Source organism: Lynx rufus, unplaced genomic scaffold (genome assembly GCF_022079265.1).
Source record: "Lynx rufus isolate CCGP_SWC_20201006 ecotype Redwood Valley unplaced genomic scaffold, mLynRuf1.p SCAF_10, whole genome shotgun sequence".
Taxonomy (NCBI): domain Eukaryota; kingdom Metazoa; phylum Chordata; class Mammalia; order Carnivora; family Felidae; genus Lynx; species Lynx rufus.
In genome coordinates this window covers 6,533,952-6,548,459 of record NW_025814824.1, presented here as the reverse complement: position 1 = coordinate 6,548,459, position 14,508 = coordinate 6,533,952, and the positions used below count along the sequence as shown (strand labels likewise).

At 37.2% G+C, this 14,508-nt stretch overlaps 1 protein-coding gene and 1 non-coding gene across 3 annotated transcripts in view; one reads left to right on the top strand and one right to left on the bottom strand.

The window, feature by feature from the left end:
• The window catches only part of JAK2 (Janus kinase 2), a 115,830-nt gene that overhangs the window by 2,715 nt on the left and 98,607 nt on the right, over positions 1-14,508 (top strand). The gene's annotated exons all lie outside the window — the stretch shown is intronic.
• Positions 12,458-12,564, bottom strand: LOC124505604 (U6 spliceosomal RNA). Its single transcript, XR_006960692.1, has one exon. It is a non-coding gene; the product is annotated as a U6 spliceosomal RNA (small nuclear RNA).

The following is a 14,508-nucleotide window of genomic DNA, read 5'->3' as shown; positions in this document are numbered from 1 at the left end:
CATATTTCTTTTGTCCCTTATATCTCTGCTTACTTCACTTTACCACCTGAATCCCAGGACTTGTTTCTTCAGCCTACAATATTGAAAGTCATAGCAACCTCTCAGAGTCCAGCTTCTCTTTCTTCTGTTTATCCACAATAGAAGTGTCACTAATACTCCTTATTGTGGCATTTCTTTGTCCCCAAATCTTCAGTGGCTTCCCACTTTCTACCTCTTAAATTTAACTTCCTCTTCCTGGCTTTCACTCTACTCTGTCATTACTCCCTGCCCTGTTTATTCAGTCTTTGGTCTAAGGACCCTCAAAAGGCATTCTCTGCTGTAGTGTTTCAAGCCGCTTTCCACATTTTCTAATAATAGTTATGCTATTTCATCTTTTAACTTTCATTTATGTTTTCCATCCTTCTTCCACCAAGCCCAATTCTGTATCTGTTTGCATTACTCACTACGTATGAAATAACTAAGCCGGGTCTCAGTCTCATCTGAAAAAAATGAGAATGACTCTAGTACTTTTTCCATAGGGTTGTAGTGAGAAAGAAGTGAATTAATACATGAGAGGTCCTCAAGACCAGTGCCTAGCACATTAAGTGCACCTTAAGTTTTGGCTTTTATTATTATAATTATTTATCACCACTATTATTATTAGTACTGTTACTATGGCTGTACTCCCAGTTAAAATTCTGCCTCATTTCTGAAACTATTTCTCACTAAATATAGTTTTTTCCTTTCTATATTTCCACTGTTTTTTAGTCCTAGAGAATCTTCTCATAGTTTAATTATATATTATGCTTGGGTTGTTTGATGATTATTTCTCTGGCGTTAACCATATCTTTTCAAGTTGATTGTGTATGCTTTGAGGAACACACAGAGTGCTGAGCAGATGGGGTGCATTCAATAAATGCTATGTATTAAAAAGGAACTCTAGTCAGTTACCAAACAAATATCTGTTAATACCTACGATGTAAAAGGTACTTTGCTATGTCCAAAAGAGATGCAGAAAGATATAAAATAGGTTCCTTTCACTGAGAACTTAAAATGTAACTGGGAAATAAGTAATACAAGTTATAGATATTTGAGACCACTTAGAGTTGAAGCGAGCAAGGAAGGCTTCAGAGAGGAAGTAGAATCAAAACTAGGCAGGATTTGATTTTGTGTAAGAGGAAAGACCTTGTATAGGTGGTAAACAGAGGCAAAATCTGCATGACATTTTCAGAGAACAGTACGGAAAGTAACTTAAGTGAAATGAAGGTTTGTGTGGCAGGGTAATAAGAAATGAGGTTGATAATATAGATTGGAAGCAGAATACAGATACCTTGAGTGTTAGGATGAGAAGAATATACTTTGCCTCATAGGCAGCTGAGAAGCTTTAAAAGTTTAGATTGAGAAAGAGCTTGCTAAAAGTATCTTAGGTGAAACAGACTGGCACAGTGCTAGGTATAGTATGAATTGGAAAGAAAAGTGATAGAGCAAGGAAGATAATCTAGGCCTAGTGTTTGGATTTAGTGAAAATAGGACTGGGGAGATGTCACACAAGACTTCATTATAGACTGGATAAGAAAGGAGGATGTGGTGGGGTTTGGGGGTAGGGAGGAAGACAACTCATCAAAGATGACTTTGAAGTTTTGATCTTCAGTGCCATAAGAAATTCAAGAGTGTTGGAATGTCAGGACGTCTGAGAACATCTGGGCTAGCCTCTGAATTTTGTGCATTAGGAATCTGAGACCCAGAGAGATTTAAACATGTGTCCCAAATTACTCAACTAGTTAGTGATAGAGAAAGAACTAGAATTTTTTAAATGGCCATCCTGACAGAAATAGGTATGAAAATATTAGTAGCTGGTTGAAGAGATACAGACAGCTGGACTTAGATTTTGGAGATGTTGAATTTGAGGTAACAGTGAGATAGTCAAGTGAAATAGATAGCTAGATGACTGGAACTTGGTAGAGAAATTTCAGGTTGGAATTGTAGTGCTCAGAAAGAAGAGCAGTGGACCTGAAATTGAGGCTTGGGAACTGCCCATAACTACAGGATGAAAGGAGAGGAATTGACAAAAGAGACAAAAAAGGAGCAGTCTGTCTGAGAGGAAGGTGGGTGTGTAGGTTAAGAGGGTGGGAATGATTATCATGTTGATCACTGTTGATCACTGCTAAGAAATGAGAATCAGAACTGAAAAAAGGCCTTAGAAGTGTATACTAATGTTTTTTCTAACATGAAATCTAGAAAAGCAGAAAAAGAAAATTACTTATGGTTTTCCCATGCAAACATCGCTATTGTTAATATTTTGCTCTCTCTAGTGTAAGAGATGACCTTTGGATTTGACAGTTGGGTGAATAATGGAGACTTCTACACAAAGATCTCATCACTGGGACTAAAGATGAGAATTTTAGGCATAATAAAGACTGGGATGTATTTTTGACAGTGATTGCCATTCATCTGTGTCCTTTTATATCACACTATACATGTACTGCTGTTCCTTGTGGGAATTAGCCCTATACTTATTATTTGAGTGAGTAGACATTGAGTGTTTTTTTTTTTTTTAATGTCTATTTTTGAGAGAGAGAGACAGAGTGTGAGCTGGAGAGGGACAGAGAGAGAGAGAGAGAGAGAGAGAGAGAGAGAGAGAGACGGAAAAAGGGAGAAAGGGAGAGAGGGAGACACAGAATCTGAAGTAGGCTCCAGGCTCTGAGCTCTCAGCACAAGAGCTGGACATGGGGCTTGAACTCGGGAACCACGAGTTCGTGACCTGAACTGAAGTCGGATGCTCAACCAACTGAGCCACCCAGGTGCCCCAACATTCATTGGTTCTTTTTTTTTTTTGAATTAAACATTTTTTTTAATTTAATTTTTTAAAATTTACATCCAAATTAGTTAGCATATAGTGCAACAATGATTTCAGGAGTAGATTCCTTAGTGCCCCTTACCCATTTAGCCCATCCCCCCTCCAACGCCCCCTCCAGTAACCCTCAGTTTGTTCTCCATATTTATGAATCTCTTATGTTTTGTTCCCCTCCCTGTTTTTATATTATTTTTGCTTCCCTTCCCTTATGTTAATCTGTATTGTCTCTTAAAGTCCTCATATGAGTGAAGTCATATGATATTTGTCTTTCTCTGACTAATTTCACTTAGCATAATACCCTCCAGTTCCATCCACGTAGTTGCAAATGGCAAGATTTCATTCTTTTTGAATGCCAAGTAATACTCCATTGTATATATATATATATACCACATCTTCTTTATCCATTCATCCATCAATGGACATTTGGGCTCTTTCCATACTTTGGCTATTATTGATAGTGCTGCTATAAACATGGGGGTGCACGTGTCCCTTCGAAACAGCATACCTGTATCCCTTGGGTAAATACCTAGTAGTGCAATTGCTGGGTCATAGGGTAGTTCTATTTTTAGTTTTTTGGGGAACCTCTATACTGTTTTCCAGAGTGGCTGCACCAGCTTGCATTCCCATCATTGGTTCTTATTAGACATTCAGTAGCCTGGCAGGTTAGACAAGTGATCTCTGGATGCATTTGTACTGGCAGAATCTAAATAAACTGATAAGGTATTAATTTCTTTCTTTCCTTTTTTTTTTAGTGAGAGAGAGAGAGTAGGGGAGAGGAGTGGAGGGAGAGAGAGAGGGAATCATTGAGCAGACTCAGTGCAGAACCTGACTTAGGGCTTGATCCCACAATTCTGGGATATGACCTGAGCTGAAATCAAGAATTGGATGCCCAACTGACTGAGCCACCCAAGCACCCCAAGGCATTACTTTCTAAAAGGGAAGAGAAATCCTTGTAGATAACTTATTGAAGTGAATGTAGCATGGTTAAAAGTATTTAGATTAGGAGAGCTGGAGAGGGCAAAACGAAGCATTATCTGTTTTTAAAGCCTATATGGTATAGCTATCAAAGGTGGACTAGGTTCAGATAGTCCCTGGATGGTTAGTTTTGCTTGAATGCTTATTTTGACTTCCCAAGGACATATTTTGGCCTGCTTTTTTGCTGTCAGTCCTTGGGAATAGTGTATTCATTACTGCTTACTAAATGACTTTAATAAATTCTGATTACAAAATTAATTGTCACTAGGTAATATTTTGTAATATGAAAGGCAGTGTGATGTGAAGAAGTGCGCTGTTTTGGAAATAAGGGCATCGGGGACTAACTGCTGTCAACCTAGTGTGTGAGTTTGAGCCAGTCACGTGATCATTGAGCCTTAGTTTTTTTTCCTCATTTGGAAAATGAGGGAATAAAATAAATCTTAAAAAAAGTTTTTTTAATGTTTGTTTATTTTCGAGAGAGAGAGAGACAGAGTGTGAGTGGGGGAGGGGCAGAGAGAGAGGGACACACAGAATCCAAAGCAGGTTCCAGGCTCTGAGCCATCAGCACAGATCCTGATGCAGGATTCGAACTCACGAACCGTGAGATCATGACCTGAGCCGAAGTCGGATGCTCAACCAACTGAGCCAGCCACCCAGGCACCCCTATAATAAATCTTTTTTAAAATAACTTTGTTTACTTTAGAAACACGAATAAACATGGTAAACTGTGTACTATGGTTTATAACAAAAATCAGCAACGTCTTGCTCCTCCCCCATCTCTGATTCCTGTTTCCCAGTAAACCACTTTCAAATCTCTTAACAGTGTCTTTTGGTATTTATCTCCATATTTCTCAATAACGTAATCTACCATCAGTAACACCTCTTGTCATCCTGTATCTGTGCCTAAACTCTGCCCTTTTCTCCTTTATAACGAATGAACTCAGGGACGCCTGGGTGGCTCTGTTCGCTAAATGTCCAACTTTAGCTCAGGTCGTGATCTCACTGTTTGTGGGTTCGAGCCCCGCTTCAGGCTCTGTGCTGACAGCTCAGAGCTTGGAGCCTGCTTGAGATTCTGTGTCTTCCTCTTTCTCTGCCCCTCCCCCACTCGTGCTTGGTCTCTCTCTCTCTCTCTCTCTCTCAAAAATAAATAAACATTAAAAAAAAATTTACAGTGAATGAACTCAGTGTCCCATCTTAAGCTTCTCCTGCTTAGGTACAGAAATCCATCTCCTTTTACCTTCAAGGACTTTACTATTGTATTTCTCCCTCTTTTTCCTGCATTATTAATTTTCCCCTCTACTGGTTCATTTCCAGATGCTATTGCTGTGTGATATAACCACCTCAAAGCGTAGTGATGTAAAGCAGTACTTTATTAGGCTCACAGATCTTACTGGTCAGTAATTCACATAGGGTACACCAAGAATGCCTTGGTTTATTTTATTTTATTTTATTTTATTTTATTTTATTTTATTTTATTTTATTTTTAATTTTATTTTTTAAATTTTCATACAAATTAGTTAGCATATAGTGCAACAATGATTTCAGGAGTAGATTCCTTAATGCCGCTTACCCATTTAGCCCATACCCCCTCCCACAACTCCTCCAGTAACCCTCTGTTCTCCATGCTTAAGAGTCCCATATGTTTTGTCCCTCCTCCCTATTTTTATATTATTTTTGCTTCCCTTCCTTTATGTTCATCTGTTCTGTGTCTTAAAGTCCTCATATGAGTGAAGTCATATGATACTTGTCTTTTCTCTGATTGACTAATTTCACTTAACATTATACCCTCTAGTTCCATCCATGTAGTTGCAAATGGCAAGATTTCATTCTTTTTGATTGCCGAGTAATACTCCATTGTATGTATATATACCACATCTTCTTTATCCATTCATCCATTGGCTCTTTCCATACTTTGGCTATTGTTGATAGTGCTGCTATAAACATGGGGGTGCATGTGTCCTTTCAAAACGGCATACATGTATCCCTTGGGTAAATACCTCGTAGTGCAATTGCTGGGTCAAACTAAAACTGTTTTTAGTTTTTTGGGGAACCTCCATACTTTTTGCCAGAGTGGCTGTACCAGCTTGCATTCCCACCAGCAGTGCAAGAGAGATCCTCTTTCTCCACATCCTCGCCAACACCTGTTGTTGCCTGAGTTGTTAACGTAAGAATGCCTTGTTTTTGTTCCACAATGTCTAGAACCTCAGTTGGGAAGACTTGCTGGCCAAGGGTATCTTGAAGGTGGGGGACTAGAATCATCTAGAGGTATCTTCACTTACAAGACTGGTAGTTGATGCTGGCTGTTGAGTGAGATCTCAGCTGGGGCTCTTAACTGGAGCATGTTCATGCGGACTGGACTTTCTTACAACATGGGAGTCTCCATGTAGTTGGCTTTCTTACATGGTGAGTTGAGATTTAAAAGCGAACGTTTCAGTGAACACAGTGTGGACAGGGATTAAACTCCACTTGTTAATTGGAGAGTGGCAAGGTCACATGTGAAAGAAAACATGCAGGATGAGAGAGATTGTTATGGCTATCTCTGGACAATACTGTTGCCATAGTTTGCCTTTTTTTTGCTGCACTTCACATGCCTCCCACATCCAAAATACATGAAAAATACACCAACCCCCTTCTCAGAGACCTCTAATTCACTCCCACCAGGACATCAGCTCAAAATTTAGTATCTCGTCTTCTAAGTCAGGTCCAGATGCTGTTGAGGTTCCTTGGGAACCTCGGATATGGTTTCTTGACAGTGATTGCTCTTTAACCAAGAGACCTCTGAAGAGACAAGTTGTAGGTTAGATGCCTCCACATAATTAACCTACAAGACTGGAAAGGCACGTGTTAATTGCAGTGGACATTCCTGCTCAAAAAGAGGGACGAAGGAGACACATGGTAGTATATAGCAATTCTGAAACCTGGCTGGGAACACGTTGGCAGTTTCTTGACTAGGGTGCAATCCTGCTGTCTGGAGGTTGTTCTTTGTGGGCCATGACTGCTTCTTTTGGTCATTGATTTCACTTCTGAATCATTCTGTTTCACCAAAAGAACGCATCTGTCTTTGCAACTTAGTAACCGTCTGAGCTTGCTTCCTGCCTGTAGTCCTTCAGGGTCCAAAAGCCACCTTTTATTTTATATAGTTACTGCCCCTTTCATTCTAAGCTGATGTAGCTCCTTTAAAAAGTTCATGGAGGGGCGCCTGGGTGGCTTAGTCGGTTTGGCGTCCGACTTAGGCTCAGGTCATGATCTCACTGTTCATGAGTTCGAGCTCTGCTTCGGGCTCTGTACTGACAGCTCAGGAGCCTGGAGCCTGCTTTGGATTCTGTGTCTCCCTCTCTCTCTGCCCCTAACCCACTCGTGCTCTGTCTCTGTCTCTCAAAAATAAATAAACAATAATAAAATAAAAAATAAATAAATGAAATAATTTTTTAAAAAAATTTCACGGACTTCCTGTGTATTAGTTCATAATCTGCTCCGTCAGACAAAAGCCATACCTACAAATCTTTTTTAAGAGGAGCTTTTTCTTATCTTCGGCTGTGAGGCTGCTGTGGAACAATTCCCTTAAATGATCCTTAGAAAATTTTTTGTCTGAAAGGATCAATTTGCTGCTTAGATCTTCCTGAGTTTTTTTTTTTTTAATTTTTTTCAATGTTTATTTATTTTTGAGAGACACAGAGACAGAGCGTGAGTAGGGAAGGGCAGAAAGAGAGGGAGACACAGAATTCAAAGCAGGCAACAGGCTCTGAGCTCTCAGCACAGAGCCTGACTTGGGGCTCAAACCCATGCACCGTGAGATCATGACCTAAGCCAAAGTCGGACACCCAACCGACTGAGCCACCCAGGTGCCCCAGATCTTTCTGAGGTTTTAACTGTGGATCTTATAGTCCCACTGTAGATTATCTTTGTCGGGAAGCCCTTTCTTACTTTAAGAATAGTCTGCTGGCTGGGAAGGATGTTCTGAACCCTTCCTTGAGATTGCACTCAAAAAGTGGCTCATTCTTTAGTTTACCTCTCTAATCTCTTAATTATAAAGGCAGCTAGAAGAAGCCAGCTGCTTCTTCAACATTCTACCTAGAATTTCCTTAACTCATTAAGTATATATTACATTTCCCATGTGAACTGTAGGTGCTAGTTTTGCCACACTTTACTATATAACAAGGGTATCCTTTTATTGAGTTTTCAATAGCATTTTCCTTACTTGCCTTTAAACCCTTGTGGACAGCCTTGTTAAGGCTTTTTTGCTTTCATTAAGTCTCCTCAGTGCCCTTTAAATATGTGAATACAACCAGAAGGGTCCTCATCTGTTCTTTGGCTGTACTAGAATTGTTCCCTAACCTGGTGGTTTATCATAATTACCTAGAGGGCTGATTGAAACATACATTGCTAGGTACCACCCTCAGAGTTTCTGTCTCAGCAGTTCTAAAATGAGACCTAAGAATTTGTATTTTTAACAACTTCCCAGGTGATGCCTATGGTGTTAGTTTGAGGACAAGACTGAGAATCACTGATTTAAAACAGGGTTTGGACGTACCTGGGTGGCTCAGTTGGTTGACTCTTGATTTCAGCTTAGGTCATGATCCCAGGGTCGTGGGATTGAGTCCTGTGTTGGACTCTGTGCTGAGCGTGGAGCCTGCTTAAGATTCTCTCTCTTTCCCTCTGGCCTTCTCCCTGCTTGTGCTCGTGCTCTCTCTCAAAAATATGAAATAAAATAAAACAGGGATTGGCACAGGAATCTATGATGCTATGTCTATGATGTTGCTGTTCACTGCTTTTCTTGATGGGCCTAGTACAGTCTTGGGAACAGGGTTGCTGTGTGCTGAAGGTTGGACAGTAGCTGTTAGCCTTGCCTATCTTAGGTAGTTATGCTGTGCAGTTTTTTTGTTGGTGTGCCATATTTGATCTGTCCCTGATATCTTTGGAGTTTTTCTGAGAAATGGAGCAATATATGCAGCATCAATTTATTAAAATAAATTCTATTTATTTATTTATTTTTTAATGTTTTATTTATTTTTGAGAGAGCACAAACGGGGGAGGGGCAGAGAGAGAGAGAGAGATAGGGAAAGAAACAGGATCTGAAATGGGCTCTGTGCTGACAGCAGTGGGCCCAGTGTGGGGCCTGAACGCATGAACCGTGAGATCATGACCTGAGCCAAAGTTGGATGCTTAATTAACCGACTGAGCCACCCAGGTGCCCCCATTTTTGGTTTTTATGCTATTCTTTCTGTTAGTCATTGCTTTTATTATTTTTTAAAAAAATTATACTTAGATCTCTTCTCTACTCTGAAATTATATTTTGAAACTTTCCCATTGCTTTCTTGATCCATCTGGAATTTGTGTTAGTGCAAGGTATAAAATGGGATCCAACTTTTTTCCCTCAGATGATTGTTCTAACACTGGCATCAAATAATCTATCTTTGCTATGGGAAATACTAGTATTTTAAATTATGTGTATAGTTGAGTCTGTTTCCAGCCTTTGTTTTGTTCTAACAGTGGCCTCTGTGAAATTACTGTGATTTCTAGGTCAGGGAATAATTCTATCAGTTTCTTTATTTTGAAGTTCTGTATAATGTTTAGCATATGGAAGGTATTCCAGTGTTTGAAAATAAAATGAGTAAGTCAACAGCTTAGGGATATAAGCAGATCTTTGTGCATATTATTTAATTTGATTATTCTATTTAATTTCTTTCTTTATTCTTATTTTACACTTGGATTTAACCTTGGTTTTCTGTTTTTATTTTACTCTTTTTGGCTTTATTGTGAGGTGTTATTTTTTGTACTTGATGAATGGGTATTTGTTAACTTTGAGTCTGTTCTTATTAATCTCTTTTTGGATTTAAATTGTTAAAAATTAACAATATGGTTTATCTGTATTAAACTTGCATGTGCAAATTTGCATATGAACCTGATGCGGGGCTCATTCTCATGATCATGAGATCATGACCTAAGCCAAAATCAAGAGTCAGATGTTTAACCGACTCAGCCACCCAGGCACCCCTATAGTAAATTTTAATATACGATGGGTAAATTTCTTCTTATTACTTTTCTGACAAATATGTTAAGAACTTTGATAAATTATAAAAATGACAAATACAACAAAGGAAAAATAGGAAAAAGCCAGACACAATTCATAAAGAAATACACATGGACAACAAATATGCCTAGCTATCTTCACCAATAATAAGGAGAATTCAATGAAAAATAAGGACTAACTTCTCTTTTTTTTGCCTGTATACTGTTTCTAGCGGATAGTTTGAATTACAAGCTATGCAAAAAAAAAAAAAAAAAAAAAATCCCATCCTTAATCGTAAGAACTTTTAAATGCCTATCAAATACATTCACACAGAATTTAATAGGATCTGCATTTTTAGGAGATACACACGTCTTATCTAATAAGTCAGATTCTTGTGTTATCCCAGACACGTCTTCATTAGTCCTTTTGTACTATTACGTTTAAAAAAAATTTTTTTTTAATGTTTATTTATTTTTGAGACAGAGAGAGAGAGAGAGAGAGATGGAGTGTGAGGGGGGAGGTACAGAGAGAGAGAGGGAGACACAGAATCTGAAGCAGGCTCCAGGCTCTGAGCTGTCAGCACAGAGCCCAACATGGGGCTCAAACTCATGGTTTCATACTAGGTGTGCTTACTGTGATAGTGTCTACCACTTCTGACTTTATAACATTTTTAATGTAATGTTTATATTCAAACAAAATGAGCAGCATAATGGATTAGATGGTGTGAATATGAGATAAAAATACTTAAAAAGCAATCTCTGTTAAAGCTTTTTTCCTAAATTAATTTTCCTATATTTTGAATAATTTTATATCTAGAATTCATTTTTCTTATGCCATGTTACCTGGACATTCCATTTTTGACCAAAGAAGAATGTTCAGTCTCTAAAGAACATACAAAATTAAATCAGTTTACATGTAATTAATCAAAATTAGTGTTACTGTTTTCAAGCAGAAGTTGAGGGAAGAACAAGTTCTGGACCAATTAGTCAATAGAGCCTAGACCACATTGTCTCCTTTTCTCCTTTTGTTCTCTTTAATAATAGCATCATTGTATAGCATGGCTGTAGTTGGTGCTGTCAGTGATCCACCTTTATCCCCTGGGAGCTTCAGTGTGCTTGAGTTAGTGTTTGCATCTCCGACCAGCTGACTCTTCTTGAAAATGTAGGAAGCCATACTTCCAATGCTCTGACGACAAGGCCAGAAGCGCTGTGAAGTTAACACTCCTGTGTGTAGCCCTCGGCCACTTAACTCTTCAGGGGTTGCTATTGTACAAACACTACGGCTCATCCCTGTGTCTCCTCCTCTCTGTGCCCCTCCCCTGCTCACGCTCTGTGTCTCTCTGTCTCTCAATAATAAATAAATGTTAAAAAAAAGGAAAAGAAAAGCTCTAGCATTGTCTAATGAAGTGTGAAGAGAAGGGAAAGTGTTAGTCTCTGGATGAGGTTAGTTCAGGTGGATTATTGCGTTTAATCATTACAACAATCCTCAGAAGCCATAGCCGTTACTGTTATTCTTTGTTTTAAGAAATGAGGGAAACTGAGTGCAGAAAAATTAAACTGACTTCAGAGTAACATCACACGGGACAGAATTCAAACCCGGTTCCATTTCAAACTTGCGTCCCAAACCAAAGGCTATATTCTTCCTCTTTGTTTTCATTTCAGTATTTAAAAATATTTTTTTTAAATATTCTTAACATATAGGAAATTAGGAAAATAAAATTGTCTGTATTTGCCATCCACTTTTAACAATATTTTGTTACTTTTTGCTTTGGATCTTATTTTCTTTAAGAAATAAACATTATAGATACAGTCGAAGCCCATCTACCTATTGCTACTCCTGTCTCTCCCCTGTTTACCTCGCTAGAGGTAACTAACCACTAGCCTGAAGTTAGTATCATTTTCATGCCTATTTTAAACTTTTATTTTATATATATGTATATATATATATATATATACTAAGTATATATTTCGTATATATAGTAATACCTATAAATATATAAATATAATTTATAAATATCTATATCATATAAATATTTATAAATGTAATTTATAAAAGATATAGTAATAAATAGAAATATATAACTAATTTATAAATATATAAATAAATAACATTTATATATTAAATATAATTTATGAATATATAAATAAATAAAGAATATAGTAGTATTAAACTGTGGGTTTAAACAGATTGCATCACACATAAATATCAATGTACAACTTGCTTTTTAAACCTCACTTATCTTTATGACATTCATGTATCTGTGTGTTCATATATATAGCTCTAGTTATTCATTAAAATTGATGTATAATCTCATTATGAAGATTCTCCAATTTATATACTGTTTTTTTTCTACTGATGAACATTTAGATTATTTGTTTTATTTTATTATTTTATTTTATTAAGTTTCATTTTAATTCCAGTATAGTTAACATACAATGTTATATTGGTTTCAGATGTACAATATAGTGATTCAACAATTCTATCCCTTACTCAGTGCTCATCATGTTAAGTATATTCTCAATCCCCTTCACCTATTTCACCCATCTCCCCACCCACCTACCCCTCTGGGAATAATCAGTGTGTTCTCTATAGTTAAGAGTCTGTTTCTTGGTTTGTCTCTCTCTCTCTCTTCTTTTCCCCAAAATATGGAGTGCTTCACAGATTTGTATGTCATGCTTGCACAGGGCCATGCTAATCTTCTCTGTAGTGTTCTAATTTTAGTATCTGTGCTGTCAAAGGGAAGCACTATTTGTGGTTTTTTTGTTCTTACAAATAATGCTACTATGAACATGATGCAGTACTACATTCATTTCTCTAGGGTTATAACTAGAAATGGAATTTCTGGTTTGTAGAATAGTTATATCTTCAGATTAATTAAATGTAGCCCAATTGCTCTCTAAAACCAGGTGTTTGAAGGGTCCTTCTGCTCTATATCTTCTCCTTCACACTTGGTATCTTTGGACTCCTTAATTTGGCAACCGGATGGGTATAATTCGATATCCTACCTTAATTTGCATTTACTTAATTACAAGTGAGATCTACCATCTTCTCCTATGTTTATTGGTCTATTCATGTCTTTCGTTCTTTTTTTCATTAGGGTTTCTTTTGTTTATTGATTTATATTTTGTAGTTACCTTTAGTTTGTAGTTTGGCTTCTGATCAACCAGGATTAGTACCATTTGGCACCTGTCAGTTTGATAAAAATGTCCTTTTTTTGGTTAACTTTTCTGTATGGTTTTGTGTCTCTTCTAAGCACTGTATACCTTGATTAAAAAAAGAAAATCCAGTCTGATGTTCTTTGTCTGCTAGAAAGTGGTTTTAATTGGCTAATCTACATTTATTGTACTTGTTGACATCTGGACTTAAAAATTTTTTGTTATCTTATTTTGCTTTTAATTTTCTTTACTTTTTCCCTTCTTTTCTGCCTTCTTATAGATTTAAAGATCTTATAAGTCTTTTCTTTTAATGGCTAACTTAAAAATTTTTGACATAAATACTTAAATATTCACTTTATAAAAAAGCACAGTTATTTAGCATACTTCTTCTACAAAACAGGCAAGGAGGAATCAAACACCCTCTGTCATCTTACTCTCAGCTAAAATTTCAGTTTCACATGTTTCTTTTTTAAGTTTTTCATTTTTAAAAACCTGCCAGTACCTAATACTACTTGTACTATATTTAGAGATCAGAATCTTTTTTTTTTTTTTAACGTTTATTTATTTTTGAGACAGAGAGAGACAGAGCATGAACGGGGGAGGGTTTGAGAGAGGGAGACACAGAATCTCAAACAGGCTCCAGGCTCTGAGCTGTCAGCACAGAGCCTGACGCGGGGCTCGAACTCATGGACCGTGAGATCATGACCTGAGCCGAAGTCGGCTGCCCAGCCGACTGAGCCACGCAGGCGCCCTGAGATCAGAATCTTTAAAAGGAAAAAATCTGTAATAAATTTTATGAACAACTTTTGCTTTCAAGTGTACATGAGAGATGAATTGTAAAATACAAAACAAAATCTGGGATTTCATTTCCTGAAACTTTCGATTGAATAACCTGAAAACACTCTTATTAAGAAATGCTAGATTTGCAACTATGTGAATGGAACTAGAGGTTATTATGCTAAGTGAAATTAGTCAGAGAAAGACAAATATATGACTTCACTCATATGAGGACTGTAAGAGACAAAACAGATGAACCTAAGGGAAGGGAAACAAAAATAATATAAAAACAGGGAGGGGGACAAAACAGAAGAGATTCATAAATATGGAGAACAAACTGAGGGTTATGGGAGGGTTTGTGGGAGGGGGGATGAGCTAAGTGGGTAAGGGGCACTAAGGAATCTACTCCTGAAATCATTGTTGCACTATATGCTACCTAATTTGGATGTATATTAAAAAAACAAAATAAAATTATAAAAAAAAAGAAATGCTAGATGAAATACAGCAAACATCCTTTAAAAAAAGCTTTTTTCTTAGGGAGAATTTTGAACATACAAAAGTAGACATAATGGTGAAATGAACTCTTACATACTAATCACTCAGCTTCAATAGCCCTATTACCTGAGCCATTTCTGTGCCATCTGCTTTCTCTGTTATGGTGTTATTTTAAAGCACATTGTAGACACCATATCATTTCTTCCATTATTTCAGTATTCACCTCTACAATATAAGAACACTTTTTTAAATTAAAAAATTAT